Raw genomic sequence first — 15,590 nt, 5'->3', positions numbered from 1 at the left:
GAGTATAACCCATGAAGACCTCCTCCACCATACGAGCCTGAGGGGGTGCAAAACCGGACAGGAATATCATGTCTGTGACTCAACCCACTCAAGTGACGCACCCCTCCTAGGGACGGCATGGAAGAGCACTAGTAAACCAGTGACTCAGCACCCGTAATAGGGTCAGAGGCAGAGAATCCCAGTGGAGAGAGGGGAGCCAGCCAGGCAGAGACAGCAATGACGGTTCATCACACCTGGAAGCAGGAAGCCCTGCCTCCAGTTGTTTGCTTAGAAATTTTAGGGACAATAAGGAGGCCTGCGTCATGTGACCGTAGCGTATTTGTAGGTACGTACGGCAGGATTAAAACAGAGAGATAGGGAGGAGCATGCCCATGTCATGCTTTGTAGGTTAGCAGTAAAACATTGAAATCAGTCCTAGCCTTAACAGGAAGCCAATGTAGAGAGCCCTGGAGTAATATGGTCAAATTTCGTAGTTCTAGTCAGGATTCTAACAGCCATGTTTAGCACTAACTGAAGTTTATTTAGTGCTTTATCCGGGTAGCCTAACCTAGAAGTGAAAAAAATATGGATTAGCTTTTCTGTATAATTTTTCGACAAAAAGTTTCCGATTTTTGCAATGTTACGAAGATGAAAAAAAACGCTGTCCTTGACATATTCTTGATATGTTCGTAAAAAGAGAGATCAGGGTCCAGAGTAATGCCAAGGTCCTTCACAGTTTTATTTGAGATGACTGTAAAACCATCAAGATTAATTGTCAGATCCAACAGCAGCTCTCTTTGTTTTTTGGGACCTAGAACTAGCATGTCTGTTTTGTTCGAGTTTAAAATGTAAAAATATGCCGCCATCCACTTCCTTATGTCTGAAACACAGGCTTCCAGGGTAAGCAATTTTGGGGCTTCACCATGTTTCATTGAAATGTACAGCTGTGTGTCATCCACATAGTAATGAAAGTTGACATTCTGTTTCCGAATGACATCACCAAGAGGTAGAATATATAGTGAAAGCAATACTGGTCCTCAAACAGAACCTTGAGGAACGCAGAAATGTACAATTGATTTGTAAGAAGAAAAACCAACTTTCCAACAGATAAGATCTAAACCAGGCAAGAACTTGTCCGTGTAAACCAATTTTGGGTTCTAATCTCTCCAAAAGAATGTAGGTTGATGGTGTCAAAAGCAGCACTAAGGTCTAGGAGCATGAGAACAGATGCAGAGCCTTGGTCTGACACCATTAAAAGGTAATTTACCACCTTCACGAGTGCAGTCTCAGTGCTATGATGGGGTCTAAAACCGGACTGAAGCGTTTCATATACATTATTTGTCTTCAGGAAGGCTGCGCAACAGCTTTTTCTAAAACATTTGAGTGGAATTTGAGGTTCGATATGGGCTGGTAGTTTTTTACATTTTCCGGGTTAAGATTTGTTTTTTTCAAGAGAGGCTTTATTACTGCCACTTTTAGTGAGTTTGGTACACATCTGAAGGATAGGGAGCCATTTATTATGTTCAATATAGGAGGGCCAAGCACAGGAAATAGCTCTTTCATTGGTTTAGTTGGAATAGGGTCCAGTATGCAGCTTGATGGTTTAGAAGCCATGACTATTTTCATGAATGTGTCAAGAGATACATGATTGAAAAACTTGAGAGCTTCCATTGATCCTAGGTCCTGGCAGTTCTGTGCAGACTCAGGACAACTGAGCTCTGGAGAAATACGCAGATTCAAAGAGGTGTCCGTAATTTGCTTTCTAATGATCATGATCTTTTCATTTAAGAAGTTCATGAATTTATCACTGCTGAAGTGAAAGCTATCTTCTCTTGTTGAATGTTGCTTTTTATTTAGCTTTGCGACAGTATGCACATTTTTTGGGGGATTGTTCTTATTCTCCTCAATTAGGTTGGGAAAATAGGATGATCGAGCAGCAGTGAGCACTCTTCGATATTGCACGGCACTGCCTTTCCAAGCTAGTCGGAAAACTTCCAGTTTGGTGGAGCGCCATTTCCGTTTTAATTTCAGGAAGCTTGCTTCAGGGCTCGGGTATTTTCTGTATACCAGGGAGAAAACTTCCTGTGACAAATGTTTTTTGTTTTTAGGGGTGTGACTGCATCTGGGGTATTATGCAACGTTAAATTTAGATCCTCAGTTAGGTGGTTAACCGATTTTTGTACTCTGACATCCTTGGGTAGGTGAAAGGAGTCTGGAAGGGCATCTAGGAATCTTTGGGTCGTCCGAGAATTTATAGCACGGCATTTGATGATCCTTGGTTGGGGTCTGAGCAGATTATTTGTTGCAATTGAAAATGTAGTAAGATGGTGGTCCGATAGTCCAGGATTATGAGGAAAAACATTTAGATCCACAATATTTATTTCACAGGACAGAACTAGATCCAGGGAATGAGAGTGGCAATGAGTAGGTCTGGAGACATGTTGGACAAAACCCACTGAGTCGATGATGGCTCCAAAAGACTTTTGGAGTGGGTCTGTGGACTTTTCCATGTGAATATTAAAGTCACCAAAAATGTGAATATTATCTGCCATGACTACAAGGTCCGATAGGAATTCCGGGAACTCATTGATGGAAGGCTGTACAGTCGTGACCAAAAGTTTTGAGAATGACACAAATATTAATTTCCACAAAGTTTGCTGCTTCAGTGTCTTTAGACATTTTTGTCAGATGCTACTATGGAATACTGAAGTATAATTACAAGCATTTCATAAGTGTCAAAGGCTTTTATTGACAATTACATGAAGTTGATGCAAAGAGTCAATATTTGCAGTGTTGACCCTTCTTTTTCAAGACCTCTGCAATCCGCCCTGGCATGCTGTCAATTAACTTCTGGGCCACATCCTGACTGATGGCAGCCCATTATTGCATAATCAATGCCTCTTGAGGATTGACCACAAGTTCTCAATGGGATTAAGGTCTGGGGAGTTTCCTGGCCATGGACCCAAAATATCGATGTTTTGTTCCCCGAGCCACTTAGTTATCACTTTTGCCTTATGGCAAGGTGTTCCATCATGCTGGAAAAGGCATTGTTCATCACCAACCTGTTCCTGGATATTTGGGAGAAGTTTCTCTCGGAGGATGTGTTGGTACCATTCTTTAGTCATGGCTGTGTTCTTAGGCAAAATTGTGAGTGAGCCCACTCCCTTGGCTGAGAAGCAACCCCATACATGAATGATCTCAGGATGCTTTACTGTTGGCATGACACAGGACTGATGGTAGCGCTCACCTTGTCTTCTCCAGACAAGCTTTTTTCCGGATGCCCCAAACAATCGGAAAGGGGTTTCATCAGAGAAAATGACTTTACCCCAGTCCTCAGCAGTCCAATCCCTGTACCTTTTGTAGAATATAAGTCTGTCCCTGATGTTTTTCCTGGAGAGAAGTGGCTTCTTTGCTGCCCTTCTTCACAACAGGCCATCCTCCAAAAGTCTTTGCCTCACTGTGCGTGCAGATGCACTCACACCTGCCTGCTGCCATTCCTGAGCAAGCTCTGTACTGATGGTGCCCCGATCGCGCAGCTGAATCAACTTTAGGAGACGGTCCTGGCGCTTGATGGACTTTCTTGGGCGCCCTGAAGCCTTCTTCACAACAATTGAACCACTCTCCTTGAAGTTCTTGATGATCCAATAAATGGTTGATTTAGGTGCAATCTCACTGGCAGCAATATCCTTGCCTGTGAAGCCCTTTTAAGTGCAAAGCAATGATGACGGCACGTGTTTCCTTGCAGGTAACCATGGTTGAGGAAGGAAGAACAATGATTCCAAGCACCACCCTCCTTTTGAAGCTTCCAGTCTGTTACTCAAACTCAATCAGCATGACAGAGTGATCTCCAGCCTTGTCCTCGTCAACACTCACATCTGTGTTAGCCAGCCTGCCAGCTTAGTGGAGTCTGCCACTAGCACAGTCAGTGTAGTCAGCTCAGCTATCCCCATTGAGACCGTGTCTGTGCCTCGATCTAGGTTGGGCAAAATTAAAGATGGCGGTGTTCGCTTTAGCAATCTCACTAGTATAAAGACCTCCTCCATCCCTGCCATTATTGAAAGAGATTGTGATACCTCACATCTCAAAATAGGACTACTTAATGTTAGATCCCTCACTTCAAAGGCAGTTATAGTCAATGAACTAATCACTGATCATAATCTTGATGTGGTTGGCCTGACTGAAACATGGCTTAAGCCTGATGAATTTACTGTGTTAAATGAGACCTCACCCCCTGGTTACACTAGTGACCATATCCCCCGCGCATCCCGCAAAGGCGGAGGTGTTGCTAACATTTATGATAGCAAATTTAAATTTACCCCCAAAAAAACAACAACGAAGTTTTCGTCTTTTGAGCTTCTAGTCATGAAATCTATGCAGCCTACTCAATCACTTTTTATAGCTACTGTTTACAGGCCTCCTGGGCCATATGCAGCGTTCCTCACTGAGTTCCCTGAATTCCTATCGGACCTTGTAGTCATCGCAGATAATATTCACATTTTTGGTGACTTTAATATTCACATGGAAAAGTCCACAGACCCACTCCAAAAGGCTTTTGGAGCCATCATCGACTCAGTGGGTTTTGTCCAACATGTCTCTGGACCTACTCATATCCACAGTCATACTCTGGACCTAGTGTTGTCCCATGGAATAAATGTTGTGGATCTTAATGTTTTTCCTCATAATCCTGGACTATCGGACCACCATTTTATTACGTTCGCAATCGCAACAAATAATCTGCTCAGACCCCAACCAAGAAGCATTAAAAGTCGTGCTATAAATTCTCAGACAACCCAAAGATTCCTTGATGCCCTTCCAGACTCCCTCTGCCTACCCAAGGACGTCAGAGGACAAAAATCAGTTAACCACCTAACCGAGGAACTCAATTTAACCTTGCGCAATACCCTAGATGCAGTTGCACCCCTAAAAACTAAAAACATTTGTCATAAGAAACTAGCTCCCTGGTATACAGAAAATACATGAGCTCTGAAGCAAGCTTCCAGAAAATTGGAACGGAAATGGCGCCACACCAAACTGGAAGTCCTCCGACTAGCTTGGAAAGACACTACCGTGCAGTATCGAAGAGCCCTCACTGCTGCTCGATCATCCTATTTTTCCAACTTAATTGAGGAAAATAAGAACAATCCGAAATGTCTTTTTGACACTGTCGCAAAGTTAACTAAAAAGCAGCATTCCCCAAGAGAGGATGGCTTTCACTTCAGCAGTGATGAATTCATGAACTTCTTTGAGGAAAAGATCATGATCATTAGAAAGCAAATTACGGACTCCTCTTTAAATCTGCGTATTCCTCCAAAGCTCCGTTGTCCTGAGTCTGCACAACCCTGCCAGGACCTAGGATCAAGGGAGACACAAAAGTGTTTTAGTACTATATCTCTTGACACAATGATGAAAATAATCATGGCCTCTAAAACTTCAAGCTGCATACTGGACCCTTTTCCAACTAAACTACTGAAAGAGCTGCTTTCTGTGCTTGGCCCTCCTATGTTGAACATAATAAACGGCTCTCTATCCACCGGATGTGTACCAAACTCACTAAAAGTGGCAGTAATAAAGCCTCTCTTGAAAAAGCCAAATCTTGACCCAGAAATTCTAAAAAACTATCGGCCTATATCGAATCTTCCATTCCTCTGAAACATTTTAGAAAAAGCTGTTGCGCAGCAACTCACTGCCTTCCTGAAGACAAACAATGTACACAAAATGCTTCAGTCTGGTTTTAGACCCCATCACAGCACTGAGACTGCACTTGTGAAGGTGGTAAATGACCTTTTAATGACGTCAGACCGAGGTTCTGCGTCTGTCCTCGTGCTCCTAGATCTTAGTGCTGCTTTTGATACCATCGATCACCACATTCTTTTGGAGAGATTGGAAACCCAAATTGGTCTACATGGACAAGGTCTGGCCTGGTTTAGGTCTTATCTGTCGGGAAAGATATCAGTTTGTCTCTGTGAATGGTTTGTCCTCTGACAAATCACTATATATTTGACCTCTTGGGGATGTCATTCGAAAACATAATGTTAAATTTCACTGCTATGCGGATGACACACAGCTGTACATTTCAATGAAAGATGGTGAAGCCCCAAAATTGCCCTCGCTAGAAGCCTGTGTCTCAGACATAAGGAAGTGGAAAGCTGCAAACTTTCTACTCTTAATCTCAGACAAAACAGAGATGCTTGTTCTAGGTCCCAAGAAACAAAGAGATCTTCTGTTGAATCTGACAATTAATCTGGACGGGTTGTACAGTCGTCTCAAATAAAACTGTGAAGGACCTCGGCGTTACTCTGGACCCTGATCTCTCTTTTGAAGAACATATCAAGACTGTTTCAAGGACAGCTTTTTTCCATCTACGTAACATTGCAGAAATCAGAAACTTTCTGTCCAAAAATGACACAGAAAAATTAATCCATGCCTTTGTTACTTCTAGGTTGGACTACTGCAATGCTCTACTTTCCGGATACCCGGATAAAGCACTAAATAAACTTCAGTTAGTGCTAAATACGGCTGCTAGAATCCTGACTAGAACCAAAATATTTGATCATATTACTCCAGTGCTAGCCACCCTACACTGGCTTCCTGTTAAGGCAAGGGCTGATTTCAAGGTTTTACTGCTAACCTACAAAGCATTACATGGGCTTGCTCCTACCTATCTTTCCGATTTGGTCCTGCCGTACATACCTACACGTACGCTACGGTCACAAGACGCGGGCCTCCTAATTGTTCCTAGAATTTCTAAGCAAACAGCTGGAGGCAGGGCTTTCTCCTATAGAGCTCCATTTTTATGGAATAGTCTGCCTACCCATGTGAGAGACGCAGACTCAGTCTCAACCTTTAAGTCTTTACTGAAGACACAGCTCTTTCTCTTCCTTTCTTTCTCTCTCTCGTAGGACCTGAGCCCTAGGACCATGCCTCAGGACTACCTGGCTTGATGACTCCTTGCTGTCCCCAGTTCACCTGGCCGTGCTGCTGCTCCAGTTCCAACGGTTCTGCCTGCAGCTATCGAACCCTGACCTGTTCACCGGACGTGCTACCTGTCCCAGACCTGCTGTTTTCAACTCTCTAGAGACAGCAGGAGCGGTAGAGATACTCTCAAAGATCGGCTATGAAAAAGCCAACTGACACTTACTCTTGTTTTACTGACTTGTTGCACCCTCGACAACTACTATGATTATTATTATTTGACAATGCTGGTCATTTATGAACATTTGAACATCTAGGCCATGTGCTGTTATAATCTCCACCCGGCACAGCCAGAAGAGGACTGGCCACCCCTCATAGCCTGGTTCCTCTTTAGGTTTCTTCCTAGGTTTTGGCCTTTCTAGGGAGTTTTTCCTAGCCACCGTGCTTCTACACCTGCATTGCTTGCTGTTTGGGGTTTTAGGCTGGGTTTCTGTACAGCACTTTGAGATATCAGCTGATGTAAGAAGGGCTATATAAATACATTTGATTTGATTTGTTAACGAGAGAATCACTGACATGATGTCTGCTGGTCCTTTTGTGGCAGGGCTGAAATGCAGTGGCAACGTTTTTGGGGGATTCAGTTCATTTGCATGGCAAAGAGGGACTTTGCAATTAATTGCAATTCATCTGATCACTCTTCATAACATTCTGGAGTATATGCAAATTGCCATCATACAAACTGAGGCAGCAGACTTTGTGAAAATACATTTTTGTGTCATTCTCCAAACTTTTGGCCACGACTGTATATGGCCCAGGAGACCTGTAAACAGTAGCAATAAAAAGTGATTGAGTAGGCTGCATAGATTTCATGACTAGAAGCTCAAAAGACAAAGTCTTTTTTTTGTAAATTGAAATTTGCTGTCATAAATGTTAGCAACACCTCCGCCTTTGCGGGATGCGAGGGGATATGGTCACTAGTGTAACCAGGAGGAGAGGCTTAGTTTAACATAGTAAATTCATCAGGCTTGTGCCATGTTTCAGTCAGGCCAATCACATCAAGATTATGATCAGTGATTAGTTCATTGACTATGACTGCCTTGGAAGTGAGGGATCTAACATTAAGTAACCCTATTTGAGATGTGAGACATCACAATCTCTTTCAATAATGATAGGAATGGAGGAGGTCTTTATTCCAGAGAGATTGCTAAGGGGAACGCCACCATGTTTTGTTTTGCTCAACCTAGATCGAGGCACAGACACGGTCTCAATGGGGATAGCTGAGCTGACTACACTGACTGTGCGAGTGGCAGACTCCACTAATCTGTCAGGCTGGCTAACAGCCTGCTGCTTGGCCTGCACCCTATCTCATTGTGGAGTTAGAGTAGAGTAGACAACATGGCTCACATCATTGGCTGTGTGTGTGTGTGTGTGTGTGTGTGTGTGTGTGTGTGTGTGTGTGTGTGTGTGTGTGTGTGTGTGTGTGTGTGTGTGTGTGTGTGTGTGTGTGTGTGTGTGTGTGTGTGTGTGTGTGTGTTTGTTATATTACTATACTGTACATCTCAGGGCTCTAAAGGGACAAGGGTATGAGCACAGATAGAACAACAAGACAGATATTTCACTGGATGTATAAATGTGAAGCATCCGGTTGGCGTTTCCACTCACTACCAAATACGGTAGTGAGAGGAAGCCTACAGGCGGACAATGGGAGAAGAGGGAACAAGATGGATTTTGGCCGACATTCTGCATATTTTCTCATCGATAAAACATTTGATCTCAATACAGTTTTCTGTTCCCAAAACTAAAACCTGTTATGAATGGAGTGAACTAAGTTTTGTAGACTTTATCTTTTGCAAAAGTTTTTAAAAACCATGCTGTTTAGGAGTGCAAAGGCGAATTGAGTTATTGCACATACACACTTCACAGAGTAGGCGTTCCCTAACGGAAATATGCAGATGTATACTAGAATGCGCCAATAGGATATCACTAACGCGTACTTGGTTCTGCCCACCTCCTTGCTTGTTCTGCCCACTATGACTAATTTGTTCCCATTGGAAACGACAAGCTGTGGTCTATCTTAGTTATAAAAATCTGTGGTATGAGTGTGATTGTTAAAGGCTCAGCGCAGTCAAAAACATGATTTCCTGTATTTGATGCATATATTTCCACACTAAGGTTGTAATAATACTGTGAAATAGTAAAAATTATGATAATACCCTTTTAGTGTAAGAGCTGTTTTAAAATAACATCTGTTTTGGTGGGATGGAGTTTTGGCCTGCCTGGTGACATCACCAGGTGGTAATTTAGTTAATAGACCAATACGAAAGAGTTACAAATCTCTCTGCCAATAACAGGTAGTTTTCCGTTATCCTCTCCCCACTTAGACCACTCAAGCAAGATTTTTTCCTAACAAACTTCTTGCTTAAGACATTGCTCTTGCTAAGAAGCTATTTTTGTTCATTTAAAAAAATAATAATAATTGAAAACAATCACAGTAAGGAACTTAAATGTTACCCAGAAATGATTTGATATTGAGATAAAGGCGGTTGCATTGGGCCTTTAACACTTCCATACCCTAGGCTCTAGTCTATCACTGTACTAGTTAAACAGCTTGGGAAACATTAGTGCGGATGAGTTGAATAACTTCCTCTTGATATTATTTTTATAAGAGCTTGACAGCAGAACCTGACATCATTCTTTAAATCTTACACAATCTGTTCCTGAATAGAAGTGTTGAACGTCTGCACTCAGGCTAGAATGAATGGTGGCCAGTGCTTGAGAGAAAAAATATCTGAGTTAAAAAAGTACTCGCACTCAATCCACAAAAAAAAAGGAGGCCGAAATGCAAATATATATTTAATGTAATCCATGCTCTAAAGAATGCAAACGGAGAAAGTGCAACGTGCCAAACAAAAAAAACTGCATACATTTGGACTTTTACGCCTTCATCAGTGCTATACAAACTAATTAAGACGAGACACATACTTAAGACGCACCTGTCACAGGTGCAACAGGTGCAGGTAACGAGACGCACAGGTGCGTCTTCTTAAGTATGTGTCTCGTCTTAATTAGTTTGTACAGCACTGATGAAGGCGTTAAAGCCCAAATGTATGCTGTTTTTTCTTTAGCACTTTTTAGCACTTTGCACTTTAGCATTTTGTATTATTTTTGAGCATGGATTAAATTAAGTATATTTGTGCATCTCTGCCTCCTTGTTTTTTTCCTCCTTCATGGTTTGTATAGAAGTGTTGAAAGTAATTTAATCCCTACAATCTTCCCTTTTAATTTGGATGTTTTTCAAAGAGGAGTAACTTTCCTCTTCTTCTGAGCAGTGTAAGCAAAAAAAGCACTCAAACAGCTCCTTATAAATGACAACAGCGGTTGAACATACAGTACTGGAGGAGAAATACGGTCTGGCTGTCCATGCTGCTTTTAAATAAAATGGCATCATCAGCCATGAATCAAATCTCTGCATTCCTACCATACTAATTATACAAACTGATGAAGGATGTACTGTACAGAACAGAAGGCTGTCATCAATAATAAAAAATATGTACAGGCCATATACGTAGTCTGAATTTATAATTAACACCAGAACATGTATGAACAAGTGTACGGAAGAGAGAGAGAGAGAGAGAGAGAGAGAGAGAGAGAGAGAGAGCATATAAGAGGTGATATAGGAGTGTATGATGCAAGGTGCTGTGTCCCAGGTCTTATCATGTTTTGTGAATCTTTAACTAGTGTTCTACAGGAAGTAGTGTGACCTGGTGGTGTACAAGTACAGTAATTATCTTGTCACATTATAGAAAGGTTGGTTCCACTATAGACCATATACTAGGGTAATGTGATGGTTATATTCATTTAAGCTGAAAACAGGTATAAGAGTTGTGAAAAAGTACTATTTAGCTACCTGCAATGTAATTACACAGTACTTACATGGGTATTACACTGTAACTACTAGGGGAAAAAGAGTACGTTCAGTAAAGTGGTACTGAAGGGGTGAGGAAGGAAGTTGGCCTGTCCAGATAAGAGATGAGATACTCTCCTTCAAAAGTTAGTTACCCTTGTCTCGAACCCTATAATCCAATAACAACCGGCCCTGATTGGTGTATCACTGCCAATAGCGAGTGAGTGCATTGATTATTCCAGTTACTGTACTGTGTTCCTCCTTTGTCCTCCTCACTATGACTCATCAAGAAGTAAACCTGTTGATACACTAATCCGATCTCTTCCTGCTGTGAGGGCTGTGTTGCACAGCTAAATCTGGGCTGTGCTCAATAAGCACAAAACAGAAGGAAACCACTTCCTACCTGCTAGTGTTGAGCGATTAACCGAAATGTTCATTTTCATTTTTTAAACAACTAATTGACCAACATCAGTTCAATTATTTAAAATCCATTTCATTTTTTCTTCTTTTTTCTGTGAGCTCAATGCACACATTGCACAGTTTCTCTAGAAATAAATCAGATCCAGCCCGAACTGTGCAATGTAGTAGGGAGTTCTAGTTTCCAACAAGCAAATATACTACATAGTTAAGCGCATAAAACGTGGTAATTAACTACAATGATCATAATCCTTTGAGCATCTACTTGTCCGGTCTGTGTTTCTTTTACGCCTGCTATGGAAGAGACAGAAGAATGCATGATCATGAGGTGATATAGAGAGCAGTTGTTGCTTCATGAGGTACACTATATATACAAAAGTATGTGGAACGCCCTATCAAATTAGTGGATTCAGCTATTTCAGCCACACCCATTAATGGCAGGTGTATAAACTGGAGCACACAGCCATGCAATCTCCAAAGACAAACATTGCCAGTAGAATGGCCTTACTGAAGAGCTAAGCGACTTTAAACGTGGCACCATCATAGGATGCCACCTTTCTAACAAGTCAGCTCATCAAATTTCTGCCCTCAGCTGCAAAGTGATAGGCCACACAAGCTCACAGAACGGGACCGCAGTGCTGAAGCACAGCGTGTAAAAATCATCTGTCCTCGGTTGCAAAACTCACTACCGAGTTTCAAACTGTAAGCACAAGGGCTTTTGGAAGTAACGTCAGCACAAGAACTGATCATCAGGAGCTTCATAAAATGGGTTTTCATGGCCAAGCAGCCGCACACAAGCCTAAGATCACCATGCGTCGGCTGGAGTGGTGTAAAGCTCACCATTAGACTCTGGAGCAGTGGAAACGCATTCTCTGGAGTGATGAATCACAACCTCTACCCCATCGAACACTTTTGGGATGAATACCGATCAGTGCCCGACCTCAGTAATGATCTTGTGGCTTAATGTAAGCAAGTCCCAACAGCAATGTTCTAACATCTAGTGGAATGCCTTCCTAGACATCAATGCATGAAGTGAAAATATGTTTTTAGTGTAAGTTAAGATTCTCTCCTAAATAAAGTTTAAACCAAGTTAAATTACTAAAATTAAAGGCTTGTTTGGGAGTGACCCCAGGCCCCTGGGAGGCCTTCTGCAGCTGGCCCTCTAACCAGGCCTCCTGGACGTCTCTCAGGTCCAGGCAGGCCGACACACCAAAGAACAGCTGGGTTGGGATTACAGTATAGGTTAATGTAATTTAGATAATGTCATTATCAAGCTTTATGTATACAGCACATTTCAGATATGGAATGCAACGCAATGTGCTTCACAGGAAAAAACGAATAAAAAACAATGAAACTTTTACTACACAACAAACATAAGAGGATAAAAAAACTAAAGAATACCAATAAAAACTGAACGACTAAAAAGCACACTAAGATCTCTTTAAATTTCCACAGTTTTGGCCCCTTCAATTTCTCTGGCAGGCTATTCCAGAGGCTGGGGTCATAGTAACTAAAAAGCTGCCTCTCCATGCCTCTTGGTCCTAGGCTTCAGGATAGTTAAAAGGCCAGTGCCAGAGGACCTGAGGGACCTACTGGGTACATAACTTTAAACCATGTCTGACATGTATTGGGGTGCACAATTGTGGATTGATTTAAAAACCCATAGAAGAATCTTAAAATGAATTCTAAAACTCATAGGCAGCCAGTGCAGAGACCTTAAAACCGGTGTCGTGTGCTCTCTGGTCTTGGTCAGTATCTGTGCTGCAGCATTCTGTATGCTTTGCAGTTGACCAATGGCTTTCCTGGGTAGACCAGACAGGAGACCATTACAGTAGTCAAGCCTGCTTGTAATAAAATCATGGATGAGTCTCTCTGTATCAGCCTGAGAGAGAAACAGCCGCACAATCGAAATTGAGTTCAGAATCTATAATGACACCTAGGTTTTTTACCTGTTCAGAGCATCATTTGTGTGACTGTCCTTGTCTATCCGTTTTTTGTTACTTGTCATGTTTTGTGTTATTTGTGGACCCCAGGAAGAGTAGCTGCTGCTTCTGCAAAAGCTACTGGGGATCCAAATAAATAAACAAAATAGCAGTAGCCTAATTCACATTGGATTAATGTGTTAGGTAAGGGGTGGCACTCTGTCCCTACCATTCATGCTACAGGCCAATTGTTTCTATCCGGGTCAAAATGACCAGTGTTTATATAAGGGACTGTAAGGGTTTTGTAGAATCTCCTTCTACAGTATGTTTTCATCTCACTCTAGCCACCCACCCAGAAGCTGAAGTAGTCGTCTCCCCAGGTGTTGCAGAACTGGGCTGCAGTCTCCGGGGTGGGTGTGTTACCCAGGTCATGGTTCTCACTGACAAACACCAGAGGGATGGAGGGGTCTGTACCCCTCAGAGCCACCTTCAAGTCCCGCGCCTGCCCCTCCCGGGAACGTGGTGCCTGCATGGGGGAGAGAGGACACACTCACTGTTAGGGGTCGGCAAGTGGCGACCTGTGGGCTAGAAAAAGCCCAAGCCTGCCTTTCATCCGGCTTGAGAATTGGTGGTATTATTTTTAACTTCCAAGGTAGTTTTTTTCCCCATTTAAAGTTTGGATGGATATTATGGCCCCCTGCCTGTTCACAACATTCATTACCATCCACATATTAAAAACTGAGAAATTGAACAAAGTGAATATATCTGCTCTGTGAATAAAGTAAGGAGAAAGAGTAAAATAAGTCTATTTATAATTTACAATCAAACAAACCCATCAATACATAGCAAAGTATTTCTTCCGGTTTTTATTTTTTCCATTTAATTATTTTACTGCCCTACTTTTGGAGATAAAAATTCCTTAGAAGTTTGGATAGGGTTGGTTTCATAAGACAAGAGCATTTCCGGCAATACGAATTGTGCTTGAAGTAGAGAATAATAGTTTAGTAAAAAAATTAAAAAGATTAAAAAACCAGTGACTTTTACCATCCCTGCTATAATTAAGTGAACCTTTCTATATTCTGACACACACACACACACACGCACAAGCACACACACACACACACACACACACACACACACACACACACACACACACACACACACACACACACACACACACACACACACACACACACACACACACACACACAAAGAAATGGGAAAATTAGGATAGCTCCTTCTGTCATTTTAATCTGGTGCTTGTATTCCCCATTCAAGCAGCTGTGGTGTCTGTACTGTATCAATGCCTGCATGCATTGGCTTTATTAACATTTGGGGATCCTCGTGGGGTAGGGAGCCCAATCAGCCCATATGTCCTGCAGAAAGGAATGGACGAGCAGCTAATTATCTGATGACTGATGTGGAGACCGGAGAGACTAAACCAAATCAGAGAGCCATCTGGACTAATAGTTACAATACACTAACATGATTTAGACGAGAGGAACATTTATCGTATAGAGCAACAAAATCAGTCAAGTAAGAAAGAATAACAATCAAATGAGGTACAATGACTGCCAACTGACTGCTGATTGCTGCTGTGAACAATGGGGACAATACAGGGAGTCTGGTCTGAGGCTTTCAACAATTTGTGTCATTATGTTAAATACAACTAGTAAATAAATGCTTCTGTCCTCTTAAATACATTTTCAAAAGAATACTACAATTATAAAAAAAGGAGCCCTCACATACAGACACAGATAGACATACAGGCTACTGTTGTTAGATCCACCACACTACACCATACAAGGCTACTGTTGTTAGATCCACCACACTACACCATACAAGGCTACTGTTTTTATTCCCACCACACTACACCATACAGGCTACAGGTGTTAGATCCACCACACTACACCATACAAGGCTACGGCTGTTAGATCCACCACACTACACGATACAGGCTACTGTTGTTAGATCCACCACACTACACTATACAAGGCTACGGCTGTTAGATCCACCACACTACACCATACAAGGCTACTGTTGTTAGATCCACCACACTACACCATACAAGGCTACTGTTGTTAGATCCACCACACTACACCATACAAGGCTACTGCTTTTATTCCCACCACACTACACCATACAGGCTACAGGTGTTAGATCCACCACACTACACCATACAAGGCTACGGCTGTTAGATCCACCACACTACACCATACAGGCTACAGGTGTTAGATCCACCACACTACACCATACAAGGCTACGGCTGTTAGATCCACCACACTACACCATACAAGGCTACGGCTGTTAGATCCACCACACTACACCATACAAGGCTACGGCTGTTAGATCCACCACACTACACCATACAAGGCTACTGTTTTTATTCCCACCACACTACACCATACAGGCTGCTGTTGTTAGATCCACCACACTACACCATACAAGGCTACTGT

Source organism: Salmo trutta, chromosome 10, assembly GCF_901001165.1.
Source record: "Salmo trutta chromosome 10, fSalTru1.1, whole genome shotgun sequence".
In the NCBI taxonomy this organism is placed as follows: Eukaryota; Metazoa; Chordata; class Actinopteri; order Salmoniformes; family Salmonidae; genus Salmo; species Salmo trutta.
The sequence above is the reverse complement of the archived record's forward strand: the minus strand, read 5'-3'. Positions refer to the sequence as shown.